At 36.1% G+C, this 20,125-nt stretch overlaps 1 protein-coding gene and 1 pseudogene across 1 annotated transcript in view; both read right to left on the bottom strand.

Annotated features, from left to right (window-relative positions):
- Nucleotides 1-20,125, bottom strand: part of LOC126945603 (zinc transporter ZIP1-like) — a 328,799-nt gene that overhangs the window by 60,846 nt on the left and 247,828 nt on the right. The window lies entirely within an intron of this gene.
- Nucleotides 2,400-2,617, bottom strand: LOC126945683 (small integral membrane protein 15-like; annotated as a pseudogene).

Raw genomic sequence — 20,125 nt, 5'->3', positions numbered from 1 at the left:
AGGACATTGGCTTTAAGTATTTGCTAGCTCAGAATCTGGTTGTAATCTATGTCTCTACATTATTGCCTGGCTCTAATCTCTACCCCTAAGACCAACCCAGGTGTCTGGGAGTCTAGTCTAAGATCCTTGTTCTGAGCCCCTGTAAGTTTAGAAGCAGGCACAACTAGTAACCATCACATGCCACTGGAATCTGAAATGCCAACTTATTTTGGGTGTTCTGGGATTCAGGGTTTGTTTCTGCATTCCCTGAGAAAAATGTTCAGAGTGTTACATTGTCTTTCTAAAAAATAGTATTTATGTGCTAATAAAAATCCTCCTGAAGTCTAAATATGATTTCTTGCTCGCTACTAGATGTACATTTATGGCATTTTAAGAGGTTTCTCTTCTAATTTTTTGTCTTCATAAAAAAGTATCAAATTTATTTTAATATGTAGTTTCATTTTAAAATTAGAGCTGTTGGACAACTTTTTGTAACTTAAAATTTATTATCAGAGGTGCATAAAACATTAACCAGTTATTAAATACTGACAGTGGATTAAATTACTGGACCATGTATTTATAAATGCCAGGTTTAATAGTAAGAAGCTCCAGTTATACTACTCAGCTAAAAGAAACATGCTTAAGGTTGGGCATGGTGGCTCGCGCCTGTAATCGCAGCACTTTGGGAAGCTGAGACAGGTGGATCAGGAGGTCAAGAGATCGAGACTATCCTGGCCAACATGGTGAAACCCCGTCTCTACTAAAAATACAAAAATTAGCTGGGCGTGGTGGTGCATGCCTGTAGTCCCAGCTACTCAGGAGGCTTAGGCAGGAGAATCGCTTGAACCCGGGAGGCTGAGGTTGCAGTGAGTTAAGATTGTGCCACTGTACTCCAGCCTGGCGACAGAACGAGACTCCGTCTAAAAAAAAAAAAAAAAAAAAGGCATGCTTTAGCTCTTCTAGTAATCGCATTTTTATTTTGAAATAATTTATTCTTACCCAATTACTACTATGTCCAATGAAATTTTCTAAATTTTAAGACGTTCTTTACTACTTATGAAGTATGACTTAACTGTTAACTCTTTGAGAGTTCTTGAAACATCATTTGAAGTCTTAATTTTCACCTTGAACCTATTCGATCAAAAAATATTGGACATTATTACCACATAAATTAAAACAGAGAATGGGATAAAAAACCAAAAGGGGAATCTATATAATCAGCAAATTATGGGATAGGACATTCTATTTCACAGTGGTACTTAGCATATGAATAAACTGGTTCTTGGCCGGGTGCAGTGGCTCACGCCTGTAATCCCAGCACTTTGGGAGGCTGAGGCGGGTGGATCACGAGGTCAGAAGATCGAGACCATCCTGGCTAACACGGTGAAACCCCGTCTCTACTAAAAATAAAAAAAAAAAAAAAAAAAAAAAAAAAAAGCCGGGCTTGGTGGCAGGCGCCTGTGGTCCCAGCTACTCGGGAGGCTGAGGCAGGAGAATGGTGTGAACCCGGGACGTGGAGCTTATAGTGAGCCGAGATCATGCCACTGCACTCCAGCCTGGGCAACAGAGCGAGACTTCTGTTTCAAAAAAGGAGAAAAAAAAAAAAAAAAAAAAAAAGAATAAACTGGTTCCAAGGTACTACAGCGTTTGGCATATTTATTGCAAGCTTTAAATAATAGTGTCACTTTTCTCAACAAGTTATCTCTAAGAAAATGGCAGTGCTTTTAGGTACAAAAACTGTTATATCTAGTAGACAAAATTCTACAGAGTCAACATAAAAGAATTTTTTATAAAATTATGTTTTAAAAATGCAGAACGTCTTGATAATTACCAGTTGTCTGAAAGACTAAAATCAGAAAAATGCAGCAATTAGATGTACTTATTGATTAATATTACTTTGCTTTGATAAACCCAGAAATGATTCTATTCCAAGAAATACGCAATAATAATAAAATATGTGATTAATGTACTGTATCTCTTTTAAGCCAAAGCATACTTTTCACCTCAAAGAGGACAATCCTGAATTTTCACATTCTTAATTTTCTTTACCCAGAACAGGACCCCATTTTAAGCCATTATTTGAATAGAGTTCATAATCAAAAGTCATTTTTCTCCAAAAGATATTTTCATTTCAGTACAAAAGCTGCAAAATGGCAAATGACTAAGTCAGTTATAAATAATTTGTACCATAATAAGTGCTAATTTGTAAGAATTGTCAATAGATACCAACAAACTTCTATACCCAAGCTTAGAAGTTGCTATAGTAATAAGTTAGAACTAACATAATTCTTCCATATGGTCAGATTTTCTTTGCTAAATAAGACTGTTATGAAATCGAAAGAAGAAATCTTAATAGGTCTTTCCAAGGCTGCATAATTTTCCAAATTATTTTCCTTTGATTGTAGAGCCTGCTCATTTTTTCAGTCCTTTTATAGTTGTTTAGCTTTTGCAATATTTTCTTGATGTTTTTGTTTCTTCTGTTGCTCCTGGCCTCAATCGTCTTGGCCAATTTCCAAAACAGTACAGCACCTGCTGGTAACGGTGGAGTAAAGTCCAAACTATCTTTTGTAAGAAAACCGTATGGGTCCTTGGCAGCCCATTATGCAACATATTCGGCCCAAGCCTTTATATCAGACATCTTTCTAGTAGTTTCACTTATTCTTGATTAATGATCTCTCATTTTGTCCTAGGATTATTAGCGAGCCAATCACAATTTTAGATTACCCTTAGTTGTTTGTCTTCTTTAGTTCCACTGTACACGTCTGAGAGAAGGTTTAAATTTCTAAGGGGACCATGTTCACTCCTGCCCCTGAGCCTTGGCAAGTGTGGGTTCCTCATCCCACCGTGAGTCAGGTAGGACTTACAGATCCCCAGAAATGTGGGGATGACACACTACAACTTGTTCTGCCAGCACCAAAGCCGCCATCTCTGCTGTGCACTGGGACAAGAACCACTGCAGCAGTGGCCACCAGCCTTTCCTACAAACTGCAGGTTCTCAGACTTCCATTTCCATTTTCAATTAACTAATGTTTTAACGTGCCTAGAAACCAAAGTAATGGCTTTAAAAAAGAAGTTAATTAACTTTAGATAATTTAATTTTATGAAAATATATGCTATGTTGAAAATTTCAAAGATTTAGAGAAGCAAAAATAAGCCAGATGCAATTCTGCTACTCAAATATGGAGTTTCTATTTTATATTATTCTATTCTTGAGCATATACCTGTCAATAAATATATGATAAAATGGACTTAAATGCTGTGCACTATTTGTAACCTATTGTCTTACCTTATTGATATATAATGAAATTCTATCCTTCTTAATAAAAATATGTCTATATTATCATTTTTGATGTCTACACATGTCTCCTATTTAACTAATAACATGTTGAACAAGTTTGATTTTGTAAATACAGAATGGTTATCATGACGTTGTTTCCATGTTTATATCCATGACTATTTTCAGTTTCTGGAAGTGGTTTAAGTGGACAGTTATTATTCATATGCTCTAGCAGCTCATTCCTTTGCAGAGTCATTTTGCTATACCACCAAAACTCTTTTTAATCCTTTAGAATTAAAATTCTTTTTCAAGTTTTAGAACGCTAAATTCTTTATAATTTAGAACTCTTACAATTTTTTTTTTAAGAGTTGGGATCTTGCTCTCTTGCCCAAGTTGGAGTGCAGTGGCACGATCCTAACTCACTGCAACCTCGAACTTCTGGTCTCAACGGATCCTTCTGCCTCAGCCCCCAAGCAGCTGGGACTATAGGTATGCCACCACTCCTAGCTAATTTTTTAAAAAAACATTTTGTAGAGATGAGGTCTCACTACGTTGCCCAGGCTGGTCTTAAACTCCTAGCCAAAAGCAATTCTCCTGCTTTGGCCTCACAAAGTGCTGGGATTACAGGTGTGAGCCACTGCACGTGGCCTAGAATTCTTTTTAATCATTGCCAATAAATAGGGAATAAATTGTGTCTAATTTTAAAAATTTGGAATTTTGGTTACTAGTATTGATAAACAATTTCCTACAAATATTAACAATAATTTAATAATGTCGTCAGATATTCAGTACCTATTAACATTGCCCCAACTATCTCAATGTCTTCTATGTTTTTTTTTTTTAAATGAGGGCCCAATCCAATTTATGCATTGCATTTAGCTATTATGCCTCTCCTCATCCTCATTTTTATGACATTGATTGTTGAAGATTTTAGGCCAGTTGTTCTGTAGAATACCATCCATGCTTGATTTGTCTGATTGTTTCTTCATGGAGTAATTTAACTTATCCTTCTATTTTCTATGTATTATAACTTTTTTTCTATGTATTATTTTCTATGTATGTATAACATTAAAATCTCAACTTCTTGTTTTTTCATCTCTCTTTTTTTTGAGACGGAGTTTTGCTCTTGTCACCCCCAGGCTAGAGTGCAATGACACGATCTTGGCCCACTGCAACCTCTGCCTTCCGGCTTCAAGCGATTCTCCTGCCTCAGCTTCCCGAGTAGCTGGGATTACAGGCGCACGCCACCACCTTCGGCTAATTTTTGTATTTTTAGTACAGCCAGGGTTTCATCACATTGGCCAGGCTGGTCTCAAACTTCTGACCTCAGGTAATCCGCTCTTCTCAGCCTCTCAAAGTGTTGGGATTACATACATGAGTCACCACACCCAGCCTCTTTTCTTCTTTCTTAGACAAAGGTTTTTTGTTTCACCTTTTGTCAACAACATTACACAATGTCAGTGATTAAATATTCCTCTCTTCCCTCAAAATATTTTATTGGTCTAAGTTCTAAACAATTACTATACTTATTGTTAGGCTTCAATAATTTATATATACACTTCAAATTAGCACATTTTTGTAACATTTATTTAATAAACTTTGTATTCAAATTAATGAAAATTAATTTAGAGAACTCCCATTTATATGGTGGGTCCTCAACACATGCCCAATCAGCTCCACACTCCTCTCAAGAATAAGTCCATAATGGTTCAGAATCATTCAAGCTCACTTCAGCACAGTTTCCATCTCTTATCCCTGTGTTATTACACATTATTGTGTGTATATAATAGATTTGAAATAAACAATGATAGCACGGTGATGATAAAAATAAAGAGAGCTTGAGTTACTTTAATTCTGCTCTTTCTGTCGATCTCTGTAAACATTTAGAATTTTTATTTGAGTTTAAACTTGAAAATGATGAAACAGGATGTGAATTGTAAGGAGAGATATTTTTGTTTGGTAAATCTGAAATTTAGTTTATAGATGAAATCATCTTATTGAATTTAAATAATATCATCAAAATTAAAATGTATTCATCTCCTCAATTTTTAATTATTTGTATTAATACTAAAGACCAAATCAAGAAAATGGTCATTATTATTTATTATTGTATAGTTATTACTGCAATAATGTTATCATAGAAAGGAAGGGGTTGTTAAAAAATGATCTACTCCTGTGTGAAATGAGCTGTGTTGATTCGATAGATTATTTTAGAAAATACATCTGCCAAATTTGTGTTACCAAAACACCAGGGGATTGGTCTAGGTCCCATTGCTCACTGCACAGAAAGCCAATCACTGAGACAGTGAGTATTGCCAGGGAAGAAGGCTTTTTATTTGGGTGATGTAGAGAGTTGGGAGCCAAGTCTCAAATCCATTTCTTCCAACCAACTAAAATTGGGGGTTTACATAGGCAGTAAGGCATGTAACTACATGTGGGAAAACAGGAAACAGGGAGAGGTAAGGAAGCCATCATGATGAATGAGGGGTCTGGCATCTCATTGCCTGGATGCAGTGATCTGGTGGGTTTCAGTTTCTTGTCTGAGGATCAGTTTCCTGAGGAAGAAACTAAGGTAAGACAATTGGGCCAGTTTCGTTTGTATCACAGTCTAACCACTCACATTAACACTTATTCTATCATTCAGCTATTCATTCATTCAACACTTGTTTATTGAGTCCTACTTTCTGCCCAGTATTATTCTACATGCTGAAGATGTAAGTTGGAACAGGAAAAATTCCATGGTCTCATAGAAATTACATCCTAGTACAGGAAACAGAAATCTAAATTATTAAGATTTATAACATAATGCTATATAATAATAAATTCTGTGAAGAAACAAAATAAAGCAGGGAAAAGGAGCAGTGGGTGATGTATGTGTGAGGGAGTGTGATAGTTTAGATAGAGTGGTCAAGCAAGACCTCTGTGGAGGTGACATTTGGGCAGAATCCGGAAAAACAGCATAAGCAAAATGGCCGTCTGTGGAAAGAGAATAATAGGTAGGAGGAACATCAAGTGCAAAGACTCTGAGGCAGAATTTTGCTAATCACTTTATAGGAGTAGAAAAGAAACCAGTGACATTAAAATAGCATTAGTGAGAGCAGAAGGGTTAGATATGGGGTCAGATATTTGTTTGGTCTTGTCGGTTAGGGTAAAAGTTTCAAATCTGACTTTTAGTGAATGAGAAGCCATTGGAATGTTTTGAGTCGAATATATCTGACTTACCTTTAATGGTAATCCCTCTGGTTTGGAGTAGAATAGTAACTTTATCTAACTTACCTTTAATGGAATCCCTCTGGCTTCTTTGTGTAGACTAGACCAGAGGGGAGTGGGAAAGCAGAGAGACGTTTAGGAGTATATGTTCTCTCTTTAGGGGAGAGATAAAGTGTCTTTGACCAGGCAAACTGGGGTGGAGAGGGTGAGACCTTGTTGTATTCTTAATACATTTTGAGAGTAGACCAAAGATATTTCAGGATGCAGGAGAAAGTTAGCTTACGCAAATTAGCAGGATCACTAAAAGTAAAATTACAGAAGGAGGTTACATAAAAGAGCAAATCTTTAATTTGACTAAAACTGAATTATTTGGAAGAAGGATCATGTAGCACATTATCATTCAAAACACAATTCCAGGAGCTAATGCAGTGAGAGCTTGCATATTCAAATTGTTCCTGTTTTCAACCTAAGCATTCTCTTGCTCTGTCTCTGCAACTCAAATTTGGTTCAGATCAGTATTGCCTTTTTGTATCTGACATATATAACAAAATAGTAATTTCCAATTCAATTGCTTAACATTTTTAAAGAAATATAAAACACATGAAATAAATGGCACAAATCACAGGTTTTCTGCTCACAAAATAATAATGTGAGTTACCATCCAAATGAGAACTAAAATATTACCAGCATTCTGCAAGTGATCCCTGTGTTCCCTCCGAAGTGCAAACCCCATTCACCTCCTAGATGTAACCAATATCTTGTTTCCTAACCCCATGTTAATTTCCCGTGTGAATTTTATATAAATGGAAGCATGCAGCATGTGCTCTTTTATGTCTGGGTATTTTGCCCAACATTATATTCATGTGGACAATTCATCACTAACATTGCACATAGCAATAGTTCATTAATTTTTATTGCTATATTTTACATGAATATACTCAATTCATTTATCCACTCTACTAATGAATATCTGAGTGATTTTTTGTGTTTGGCCATTATGAATGATGTGTCTATGAACACTCTTGCACATGACTTTTGATGCACACAGATATGTATTTCTTTGGGCATATATCTAAAAATTATTTTATAGGATATGCAGTAAATAGTAAAACTCCCAATTTCCAGAAGTGGTTGTACCAATTTACAGTACTGCCCATAATATATGAGGGTTGTAGCAGTTCCAAATCCTTTAAATTCTTGATATTTTCATTCTTCTTAATTTTAGCCATTCTAGTAAGTATGTTGTGATATCTCATTGTGACTTTTTAATTTGCGTTTTTATTTTTTTAATTATTTTTGAGACAGGGTCTCACTCTGTTGCACAGGTTGGAGTGCATGATCACGGCTCACTGCAGCCTCAATCTCCTGGGCCCAAGCCATCCTCCTGCCTCTGCCTCCAGAGAAGCTGGGACTACAGGCATGCACCACCACACCCAGCTAATTTTTTATTTTTTATTTCACTGTGGAGACTCTCACTATGTTGTACAAGCTGGTCTCAAACTCCCGGGCTCAAGCAATCCTACCACCTCAGCCTCCCAAAGTGCTAGGATTATAGTCATAAGCCACCATGACTGGTCTAATTTGCATATTTAATAATGAATAAAGTTAAGTACTTTTTCACATATCCCAAGGAATAAGGAAAAGATTTGCATTTAAGTTTACAAATTCCCTTACATATATAGCTTTACATGTATTCCATAAGCTATGACAGCTTGTGTTTTAATTATTATTCAATTTGGAATATTTTATAATCTGTATGATTATTTCTTCTCTGACCTATTGTCTATTTAAAGGTGTGTTTTTAAATTTTGAAACATGGGAATTTTCTGGTTATCTTTTTAAAAATAATGTCTAGCTTGCTTCCATTGTCATAAGAAACGTACTCTGAATAATTTTATTCCTTTGAAATATGTTATATGGTAAATTTTGGTAAATGACTCATATGTCCTTGTAAGAAATAAAATAATCTACAATTTGAAGAGTCAATCTTTTATGCATGTCAAATTAGAACAAGCAGGAAACAAGCAGAAGATTTGAACAATAAGATACACAATTTTCATTTGCTTTGACATTTATAGAAGAAGCAGAAAATATTTTCTGACCACAATAACACAGAAGTGGAAGTTAACAACAAAAGTAAAATGAAAAAAATTCACCTCTAAATTAAAGTGAAATACAACTTTGTTTCCAAACAACCGATATAAGGGGAAAACTATCAACCCCACAATAAATGCATACCATTATATAAATGCTGTATATCAGATAAAAATTGAAGCATTGCTCTGAATAAAAATTTTAGCCCCAACTACTTATTATAATAATCAAGAAAAATAAATGTAAACTAAACTCAGTAAGTTAGGAAAAGAACATATTAAATCTAAGGTAAAGAGAAAGGAAATTAAGTAAAAACAAATTATTGACATGGAAAACAAATTTGCTAGATTTAAAAAATAAATCAAAGAGCAAATGAGTAACATCACTGTATTAGTCAGAATAAACTAAGCTTCAGCTTAAATTATAAACAATCCCTAAATGTTAGTGGCTTATCACATAAATTTTATTTCTCGTGCACTCAAAGTCTACTGTGAGTTAAAAGACTCTCCAAGGCAGCTTTTTTTTTTTTTCCCATATAGTAACTCAACAACTCAGTTTTACTCGACTTGAGATTCTGCTTTATCAACACATGCCCTCCATGCTCACTGCAAGTAAGGAAGACACTCTGGAAGATTTCAGGACTTTTCACCCTCAGCCTGGATGTGACACATGCCCCTCTCCCTACTGCTCCCTGATTGTTGTGTAGAACTAATCACACGAGAGGCATGGTCTTCCATATGCCCTGGAAAGAGAGCAGAACTAAATACCTGTGGGTTACAGTGAAATGGCTATAACAATCATTAGTTAACTTAATCAAGGAAGAAAGGGAGAAAGTACAAATACCCTAAATAAAAAATACATATAATCAAGAAACAACCACAGATACCAAGGAAATTAAAAGAATTGTATGACATTAATTTGCTCATCTCCATATAAATACATTTGTGATTCTGCATAAAATGGTTGATTTTCTCAAAGAATATAAATTTTCAAATTTATTCCAGGTAAGTGTAGAGGAGGAAAAATATATTTTCCTTCTACCCTTCTGAGTTCTTGGCTGGGGCTCCTATAATAAAAGACAGATTAACAAGAGAAAAGTATACCCATTTATTTAATACAGGTTTTACGTGACATGAGAGCCTTCATAAGTAAATGAAGATCCAAAGAAGTGGTCAAACTTGAGTGTTTTTAATGCTTGGTTTGATAAAGAGTGGAAAGTCACAGAGCATTAGAATAGGATGAAAGGGTATGAGCTGGAGAAAACTTAGCAAGGCCTGTTTGTTTAGATTCTTCTTGTTCTCCCTGTGTCTTTGGTGATAAGGACACTTTTCCTGGTCACATCTTCATAACTCCTCCTCACCTCTCAATATCCTTCTTTCTTTGTTTCAACAGAAGTTGGTGTTTAAGCCTGAACTCTAAGCCACTGTTTTGAAAATTACTAATTCCTTGCATATTTCCTATGTATATGTTAATGGAAAAGCCAGACTGTAAAATATTTTTAGAGGGTTTATTCTGAGCCAGTAGGAGTGAACACAGCTTGAGGAAACATAGTCTCAAAGAATCCTGATAAAGTATACCCAATGTGGTCGGATTATAGTTTGATTTTATACATTTCAGGGAGGCAGGAGTTATAGGCAAAGGCACAAAGCAATATATGGAAGATATACATTGATTCGGCCCAAAAAGGCAGGATAACTTGAAGCAGGACCTTCCAGGTTATAGGTGGACTCAGAGATTCTTTAATTTGCATTTGGTTAAAAGAGTAAGGCTCTGTCTAACACTTTGAGTCAACAGAAAGGCATGTTTTAAGTTAAGGATGTTATGTAGCAAGATTGATGGCCTTCAGACGGGACTTAACCCTTGCCTTATATGGTCTTAGGTCTTGTTTATAATTTAGTATGCCACAGAGTATCTTTTGTCATTCTTATGATCTCTGTTTTAACATCAGTGCTGGTCTGTTGTGCCTAAACTCCAAAAGGGAGGGTATATAACAAGGAGTATCTGATCTCTTTTCCCATCACAGCTGGAAACTCAGTTTTTAAGGTTTCCTTGGGGTCCCCTTGGCCAAGAGAGGGTCTGTGCAGTTGGTGGAGTGCTTAGGATTTTTAGTTTACATATATATGAGGTATAGATGTTAGTAAACTTCTATTTGTTTTTCTCTTGTTAATCTGTCTTTTGTTACAGGGTTCCAGCTAAGAACTCAGAACGGACAGAGAAATTTATTTTTCCTCCTGTACAATGCCATGGAATAAGTGAACTACAATTTGTTTAATTATCAGTAGCTGATAGACATTTGACTTTTATTTTTTAATTTGAAATAAATTTTATCATATTGTACATATTGTTTAGCAATTTTTTAGATAAGTATTACACTTTTGTGATTTACTAATATTTATACTTAGAACTTAAATCTATTCATTTTCTTGCTGCATGTATTTAATATCTGAATTTAAGAAAATCTATCAAGTCTCTTCTGAATGGGCATTTTATATTTATACAATTTTTCTTATAAATAATGTTACAAAAAATTTCTGTGCATTCTCCTTGTGCACATGTGCAAATCAATACACTTTTAATATTTATATTTATTCATATTATCCTAAAAGTAAACTCAAGATTTCTGGAACAAGGTAGCTTATGATTACTTACAGCAATAACCTCATTTGTTTCCCTTTGGCACAAATCTTCCTTATTTTAAGGTGATGCGATGAGAGCCAGGTGTCATCCTACTGATACCATGTCCTGTATTGTAGGTGAGGAACCCAAAACTATGAATCTGGGAACTTATATAGACATTATACCCCATCCCCAGAGGGGTACTGCAATCTCCCTAATATAAACAATTTCTCCTTGGAAAAAAGAAGGGGAAGTTCTCCAGACTTTGAAATGTAAATAAATGTCTTCAGGTGGAAGATAAGACAAAAATCTCTGTCCTCAGATTTATAACCCCTGAGATGTTTTCATGGCACCAGGGAGATAAGTTTTATCGTTTGAAAAGGAGCAGATGGCTTCAATCTAATACCCTAGGAATTTGAGGAGCCAATGGGTCTGAGGTTAAGGAGGCTTTCTCTAGCAAGTCAATTTTCTCTCCTCAGGAAGTCAAACAGTGCAAAAACATGAAAATATTCAATTCTCGACATAAGTGTTTACTAGAAAACAATTAGAAGTGAAATTACTGGGTTGTAGGACACACATCTTCAACTTTTCTAACCACTGCTAAATTACTTCCCAAATTAGTGTTATCAATTTAAGCTCCCACTGATGGTGTACTAAAATTATTGTTTCCTTACATCTTCATCCACAAATACTATGAAATATTATTTTTCGCTAACCAGATAACTCTGACATGGTGTATCACTGTTTTCTAAATTCTCATTTTCCTGATTTCTAGTAAGGTGGAGGATTTTTAAAAATGTATCGTCAATTTTAGTTTCCTCTTAACTGCTTGTTCACATTCTTTGCTCATTTAGATACTGAGTTATTTGTGTTATTATTGATTTGTAGGCATCATTATACATTCTGGAAGCTAATACTTTGCTACTTGCATGCATTTCAAATATATTCTCCCAGGCTGTGCCTTATCTCTCTAATCTTTCCACTCATCTAATGGTATTCTGATTTATATAAAAAAAAGTTAATTTAGTAAAAATGTATCAGTGTTTTGCCTTATGAAGATGTTTTGTTTCTAGCTTAATGAATCTCAAACCCAAAGTCATATGTATATTTTCCCATAAGTATATTTGAAATTTTAGTTTGTTTTTCACATTTTGAGTTTTATTCCACTTGGAATTTATTTTTAATTATATTATAAAGTTTTCAACACACTTAGTTGTTATTTTTTATAAATAACTGTGAGGAAAGAATTTGAAATTATGGCCCTTAGATTAAATGTAATGTCCGAGTCCATTGAGGTAAAAGGATATTAAACTAGGGTTAGGAGGAGGTCTATGGAGAGACAGGTTTACAGCAAGATAGAGATAAAGCTGTTGATCTGGACTATAATTATTTCTTCTCACACTAGACAAGGGATTGGATTAGATCTTGCTGAACATAATTTTATGAAAGCAGACCAATTTCCAATTTTGTGTGTGTGTGTGCGTGTGTGTGTGTGTGTGCGTGTGTGTGTGTGCATGTGTGTGTGTGTGTGTGTGAGAGAGAGAGAGAGAGAGAGAGAGAGAGAGAGAGAGACTATTTCTTAAACAGAATCACTAAGTTGCTACTGAAAGTCTTCTGGACTAGTGATATAAGCACTCACATGACAGGACAGAAACCCAGTAAGAATTCAGCCATTTTCTGCTCTGAGGTGTCTCTGGTAGGTGTTCATACTTTGTAAATTTAGAGAAAGTGGAAAATAAAAAGGCCATTCCGATTCATGCAGCATCTGTTCTGGCTGTGTCGGGCTATCTTACTTCCATTAGGTTCTATAATTATGTCCAAATTAATTGACATTTTAAACAAGTTTTGGGGAGGGTAAGTCTCAATTTTATTCACTAGAATTTTTAAATTTCTGGTTGTCCTAACGAAATATATAGATTAGTCTGTGTTTTCCCATTGATTTGTAATGACAACTCTGTCATATACCAAGCTTCCACATAGGCATACATTTGTTTATGGCCTCTTTATTCTGTTTCTTGGGTTTATTTGCCTATCTCTGTGACAATAATTCACCATTATTAGTTATTGTATCTTTAGAATAAAACTTAACATCTGCTAGTGTGAGTTTCGGCACTTGTTTTATTTCTTTTATTAACTTGATTATTTTTGGACACTAAAATCACCTTTAAAAATCCATGTGGATTTTAGGATTATCATGGTAAGTTTCAAGAAAAGTTTTGTTGAATGCTGTGATTGTAATGTTATTAAATTCAAAGGTCAGAATTGACATGCTATTGTATTGATTTGTTTTCTTCATTTACATAGTCTATCTAATCAGGACTTCTTTAATGTCCTTTCATAATGTTTTATAACTTTTCTTTTTTTTTTTTTTTTGAGACGGAGTCTCGCTCTGTCGCCCAGGCTGGAGCGCAGTGGCTGGATCTCAGCTCACTGCAAGCTCCGCCTCCCGAGTTTACGCCATTCTCCTGCCTGAGCCTCCCGAGTAGCTGGGACTACAGGCGCCCGCCACCTCGTCCGGCTAGTTTTTTGTATTTTTTAGTAGAGACGGGGTTTCACCGTATTAGCCAGGATGATCTCGGTCTCCTGACCTTGTGAGCCACCCGTCTCGGCCTCCCAAAGTGCTGGGATTACAGGCTTGAGCCACTGTGCCCGGCCTTTATAACTTTTCTTACACATATTTTGTTAGACTTTTTTTCTAGAGATTTCTTGTTATTTTGAACATTATTATTGTTAAGTTACATTTTCAAATCATGTGGCAGCGATAAAAGTGATTTTCTCAGATTTCCATTCAGTGAAAACCTGTTGCAGCACATTTGAGATTTACTGCAGTGTATGAGTCAAGGGCACATTCTCTCCAGGCAGTTCCAGTGGCAGACTAAGCACAACAGGAGTGCCAGGACCTAGCCATTGCCACCTAAGGTAGAAGAACTCCTCTAGAAACAGCCTTTACACTGAGGTGCCTTGTTGCACTGGCCATGATTTTCTCAGAGATGCTCCTCAGACTGAACTTTTTTTCTACATAATATCCTTGCTCCACTCCTTTATCAGGTGACATGCATTGCAGCATGAGGGCTTTCCCTGTTGACTTGTTTCATTTCCTCTTATCTTTCAAAGGTATTAGTCGCAATAAAACTCTTGCACTTCTAATTCTATCTTAGCATCTACTTATCAAAGGACCTCAACTGATACAACTTATTATCAGAAGTGGTACAAGAAAGCATGCATTAAGATAAAATTTAGAGACTGACTAACTTATTACTTGGCTAGAAAAGAGAACCCCATCTCAAGTGGTATGTGGCGTACTATAGATAATCCCGGGCATAAAATAGTGGCAAAATTGCTAAAATGTTAATTGGCAATGACTGCAAATAACATTCTGATGAAATGAAACACTGACCAATGGGATGTCACAAATATTGGAAATGTATGAGGTGAGCAAAATATACAAGGATAATGAGCTTGAATAATTATCATTAAGTTGCATGGAAAACCTACAGAAGGATAATGAGAAAATAAAGGCATTTAAAAAAATAAACACTAAATATGAGGACCTTTTTGGTAGCTTACAGATACACCAGCTGAGAAAAAAATATCAAAATCTGATAGGATTAAGGAGCTTCAAATACAAGTCGATGCTCAAAGTAAGTCAATTACACTAAGGTCACAGAAAAAGCTGGAAAAGTCTAGAACCCTAACATGCGAGATGAAGACTTCTGGGTGTATATTCCCAAGGATTATGGCTAGTCAGACTTCTCTGAAACATAAGGAGGCTGTATAGATGGCCCAGGCACCTTATTAACCCATTCATGCCTGAGGTTGTAATTTTTGGAATTTTTGCAATCAGACCTTGGCAATGACCTTGAGCAGTAGGATATAAATAACTCCCACATGCTTAGCATCCAATAATGGAACACTAGGCATAAATAGGTTAAAAGACAGGAATTCCCCTGTGTAAAAAGCACTACGGGGGCCAAAAGACAGCAATTTCCCTGTGTGAAAAGCACTACAGGGGCCTCTCTCATGTGGGGCAAAAGGTGCTCCCCTCAGAAGCTTCTCCCACCTCCTCCTTTGTGTACCAGATTGATAACTAAGGCTAAATTCTAATATACACTGGCTGAGGTTATGCTGTGTGCAATAAGGAAAGAAAATGACTGCACCCAATAGGAACTGCAAGAATTGGCTAGTATTTACTGGCAGAAACCAGGGGAGTATACATGGAATTAGATTTTGAGGGTGCTTGATCAAGTGGGCCAGAATATAATATAGGATAAGCAAGAGTTCACTGACTTGGGCCCATTCTTTTAGGACAAAGAAAAAAATACCCAGGCAAGCACTCCAGGGGATGAAACAAAGTTTCTTCTAATATGACTCTGAAGAGCCCAAGTTATAGCTTATATAGAACAAAGTAGAGATGCCTGAGTTTTCCTAGCAAAGAATGGAAGAATAAAGTTAAAAAGTTAGAGAAATGGCCATGCTGGAATATATACGTTATGTGAAGCCAGAAGACTTACCAGAGGTTTATATTCCATGAAAAGGCCCAGAGGACACAATATTGACCAAAGCCATCAGGTGTGTACTATTGGGAAGAGCACCAACACTACTAAGGAGTTCCATGGTGGCTATCCTTCGTGGGCCAGGGCTGATGTTAGAAGGAGTACTCACGTAGTTTGGCTCATTGACAGCAATGGGGATGATGGCCACAGCTCACCCAAGCAATGTAGGCCTAGTGAAGCTGTTCACTTGTTTCTTTCCCTCTTGCCGTCTCTGTCCTTTTACTGCTTCACTCAAGTTGCCTAGATTCCCCATCTAGGTCAAATTTGGCAATTGGTAGTACTTGTATCATGGTGCTATTCTGAGTGTGGCTAATTCAGTTACAGAGATATCTGGCAACTCTATGTCCTTTAATGTCCCAGGTCTTCTGTGTTTAATGAGCTGATGCCCTAGTTAGAAACTGGCAGAGGCAATTTTCAATCTCTTTTCAGGAGGCATAATCTCAGGGATGGGCCTTGATTCTGGCTGCCGACTTACATGAAGATTTTAAACCCTGGTCATCTCTGTTTTCAGCCTTGATGTCCAGCCAGCTTGTGACTTCAGCGCTGTTCACAATTCTGGCTTCTATTTCATATTTTATTATTATTATTTTTGCAATGCTTATCTGCCTATAAGCCCAGTTATAGCTTCTTACTTTCTCTTTTTAATATATTTCCATCACTCTTATGTGCTTAAAGCAGAAGAGATGTTAAAAGCATAGACTTAAAATATCATCCAGGCAAAAGGACATTCCATTTATACAGAAAAATCGTCCTTCCTTTCTTCTCTCTTGAGGTTATCATCTTTATCCTTGATTTCTCTCATTTCACTAACATGTTTCCAGAAAAATTATTTTTATTCATCTTGTTTGGTACTTTGAATGCTTTTTGATAAGACCCATGTCTTTCTTCAATCCTGGTAACTTCTAAGTATTTTTTATTTCAAATATTACTTTGCCACCATTTCACCTATGCTTGTTCTAGGACTCTTATGAAAAATGTTTGTCCCTCATTTTCTTCCTTTCATCCTTCTTATTTTTTTCTTCCATGAAATAAATTCAGATTCACTGGATTTTTACTATGTGCAATGCACACTGAAAGGCTTAAAATGCTATCCCAAAGTTACAGAGGTCTTGAAATTATTAAACCAAATGCTTTGGGACATTTGAATGGAAACAAAATGGGTGATGTTCAAGAAAATATCCCCTTTAGCTTCTACTTACAAGCTTTTTTTTTTTTTTTTTTTTTTTTTTTTTCTCAACACCAGTCCAGGTCAATAATGGAAGAAAACTTCAATACAGTTCCTTAGTCTCTCTTTCTAAATTATTCATGCCAATTGGCCCAACTTAAACACTCTCATGCAAGTGATTCCTGGAGGGCTCTTTCCATGAAGAATACCTACTCATGTTGGGGCTCAGAAGATAATAATCCAAAATACGGTGCTTCAACATGCTGAACTAAAGAAGAGAAACTTCAAGGTTTCTCTCTGATCTCCCCCTGCCTCCAGGTCTCTTTGACCTTATTTTTCCAAAACACCACTAGGAACTCTTGCTGGAATCTCCTTATCTGACTAGGAAAACTTCTTTCCAAAAGAAATGCAATTGTCTTTCCCCCTTCCTAGGAGTCTCATTAAATAATCATGAAAGATTAACCATTAAAGAGGAGAAGAGAACGGAAGTTGTCACCATGCCTAGACAGACTTTCAATCTATTCTTCTGAGGGAAATATTGAGAGATTACCTGGGAGGCTTTACCTACATAAGACAACCTTCATTCAAAGTAAAGTTCCACACCCTCACCGCACCTTCCCATTACCTCCTGCAGAGCTCAGAACTTTGTCCCAGACCACTGTTCCTTGGGCTCATTTATTTTCCCAGAAAATCGTTCATTTCTATACCTCTATCTCCCATTCTTCTATGAAGCAGGGTATGTAAGCATCTGGACTTCATTGGGTTATTGGTTAAACATTCTTCTGTGATTCCCCCATGCTATACATGTTAAAATAAATTTTCTATGACTTTTTATGCTATTAAAAGGTCTACTGTCAGTCCATATTAAGCAAAAATTCAGAGGACAGACAGGAAGCTTTCCTTTGGCCCATCCACTCACTATGGGCATGTAGAATGCCCAGCAGTGAGTGAAGATTTCATAAACCTGGAAGTTTTGCTACTCTGGTGAAGGCAGTTTTGCATGTTCTATATTTATTATTGGTATTTCTAGGCAGTATTTAAATTTACAATTTATTGGTACTATAGGGAACCAGAATATGCCACCCCAAAATATGACAGTAGGAGACCAGAATGTGCTACTCCAAATTATGCTTCTTTGGCATAAAGATTATTTTGAGTTTATTATTTTGAGAAATAACAGACACGTAAGAAGCTCTGAACATAGACTAGAAATTATTCTTTTGTAAGAGAAATTTATGTTTATAAAGGAAACTTCCATTTGTAAGGATGCCTCCCTCTCTGTACCAGGAAAAGTAGGATAAATAAATCACAAGAGACTCTTATCAATGGAGAAGACACCGACTTAAATCTGCATGACAAACCTTACCTTTGTTTACTATATGTTTCTGGTCACCTCCCCGTATATGAGTCCCCTAAGACACACATACACTCTTCTTTCTTTGTTTCAGCAGAAGATGGCATTTAAGCCTGAATTAAAAGCCATCTCTTTGGAGGCTTACACATATTTTCTGGATATCTCCCATATATACATAAGGTATACATGTTAATAAACTTCTGTTTGTCTTTCTCTTGTTAATCTGTCTTTTGTTACAGAGGTCTCAGCCAATAGTCCCATAATGGATAGTAGGAAGAGATATTTTTCTTCCCCTACAATACCAATAAACAAAAATGGCTCCAGCTTATTGGCTTTAATAGAATAACAAATGGCCAAAAATTAAATAGATAATCAGTTACATCTTTAGATATGACAATCTACTTTGACAACTTTTTGTTTTAATGGTCATCATCAGAAAGAAAAAGAAACAGAGTATTACCAATACCATAAGAATGATCCTGTATCATTACATCACAGCCTGCAGCTCTAAAAGCTGTTTTCTCTCCAAAGATAATCACTAACTTGATCTATAATATATTAGAATTCCTCTTTTATGAGCTTTCTATACATGAAATCGTGCAGTTGTATAGGAACAAAAAGGTACAGTAACTTTTCTTCACCCATTTCAAGGTCCACAGCTGACTTCTCTAAACAAAAGACAGCTTAGCAAGAGAAAAGCATAACAAATTTATTGAACAAAGTTTTACATGATACAAGAGCCTTCACAAATGAAGATCTAAAGACCCAGGGAAAACTGAATGTTTTTATGCTTAGGTTTGATGAAGAATTGATAGCCATGTAGAAATGTGATTAGACAAAAAAGAAACGATCTAATGGTAACAAACTGGGGGGAACTTATCAAGGCCTGTTTGTTCAGATTCTTCTTGATCTCTCTGTGTAGTATTCTTTCCCCTATCTCTGAAGCGGGACCTTTCTGGAATGAGGGTCTTATAGTCTACTTTCAGAAGCGGTAGTTCAGAGTGACCTCTCTAGGTTTTATAGCTTGCTTTAGGGAAGCTAGTTTCTATGAACCACCTTGGAGAAGAAAAATTCTAGTTTCTATGATCTTCTTTGGGGGATAAACGGTGGATGAAGAAAGAAGAGCAGGAGAAAGTAATAGAGAGAACTTCTTGCTTCTGAGGCTCTTCTGATCTTTAGTTCAAATAATTCAGCATGAAAAAGTGTAATAATTTGGGGTATTATGTCCTGAGCCACAACAGTAGGAACATATGTTTTTGTCTCAGTCAATTTTGTGCTGCTATAATAGAATACTTCAGACTGGGTAATTTATAATAAACAAAAATTTATTTTCTCACAGTCCTGGAGGCTGGGAAGTCCAAGGTCAAGTTGCTGGCATCCGGCAAGGGCCTTATTGCTGCATTATCACATGGCAGAAAGCAGAAGTGCAAAGACATAAAAGGAGGTAGAACTGGCCCTTTTATAATGGCATTAATGCCACCTATGAAGGCAGATCCCTCATGTCCTAGTCACCTCTCAGAAGCCCCATATCTTAATATAATTACAATGGCAATTACATTTCAACACAAGTTTTGAAGGGAAAATCATGCAAAGCATTAGCAGTGTGTGTCTGTTTTTTTGCTCAATATTATGTTTCTGAGATTCATTTATGCTGTTAGATATAGCAGTCATTTATTAATTCTCTTTGTTATATATTGTATTTACTATGGTCTGAATGTTTTTGTCCCTCAAAATTCAAATGTTAAAATCCTAACCCTCAGGGTGATGGGATTAGAATGTGGGGCCTTTGGGAAGTGATTAGGTCATAAGAGTGTAGTGCACATAAATAGAACTAGTGTCCTTATAAAAGAGAAGGCAGAGAGCTTGTTAGCCCCTTC

Source organism: Macaca thibetana, chromosome X, assembly GCF_024542745.1.
Source record: "Macaca thibetana thibetana isolate TM-01 chromosome X, ASM2454274v1, whole genome shotgun sequence".
NCBI classification, from domain to species: domain Eukaryota; kingdom Metazoa; phylum Chordata; class Mammalia; order Primates; family Cercopithecidae; genus Macaca; species Macaca thibetana.
This window is presented reverse-complemented; position numbering and strand designations above follow the sequence as displayed.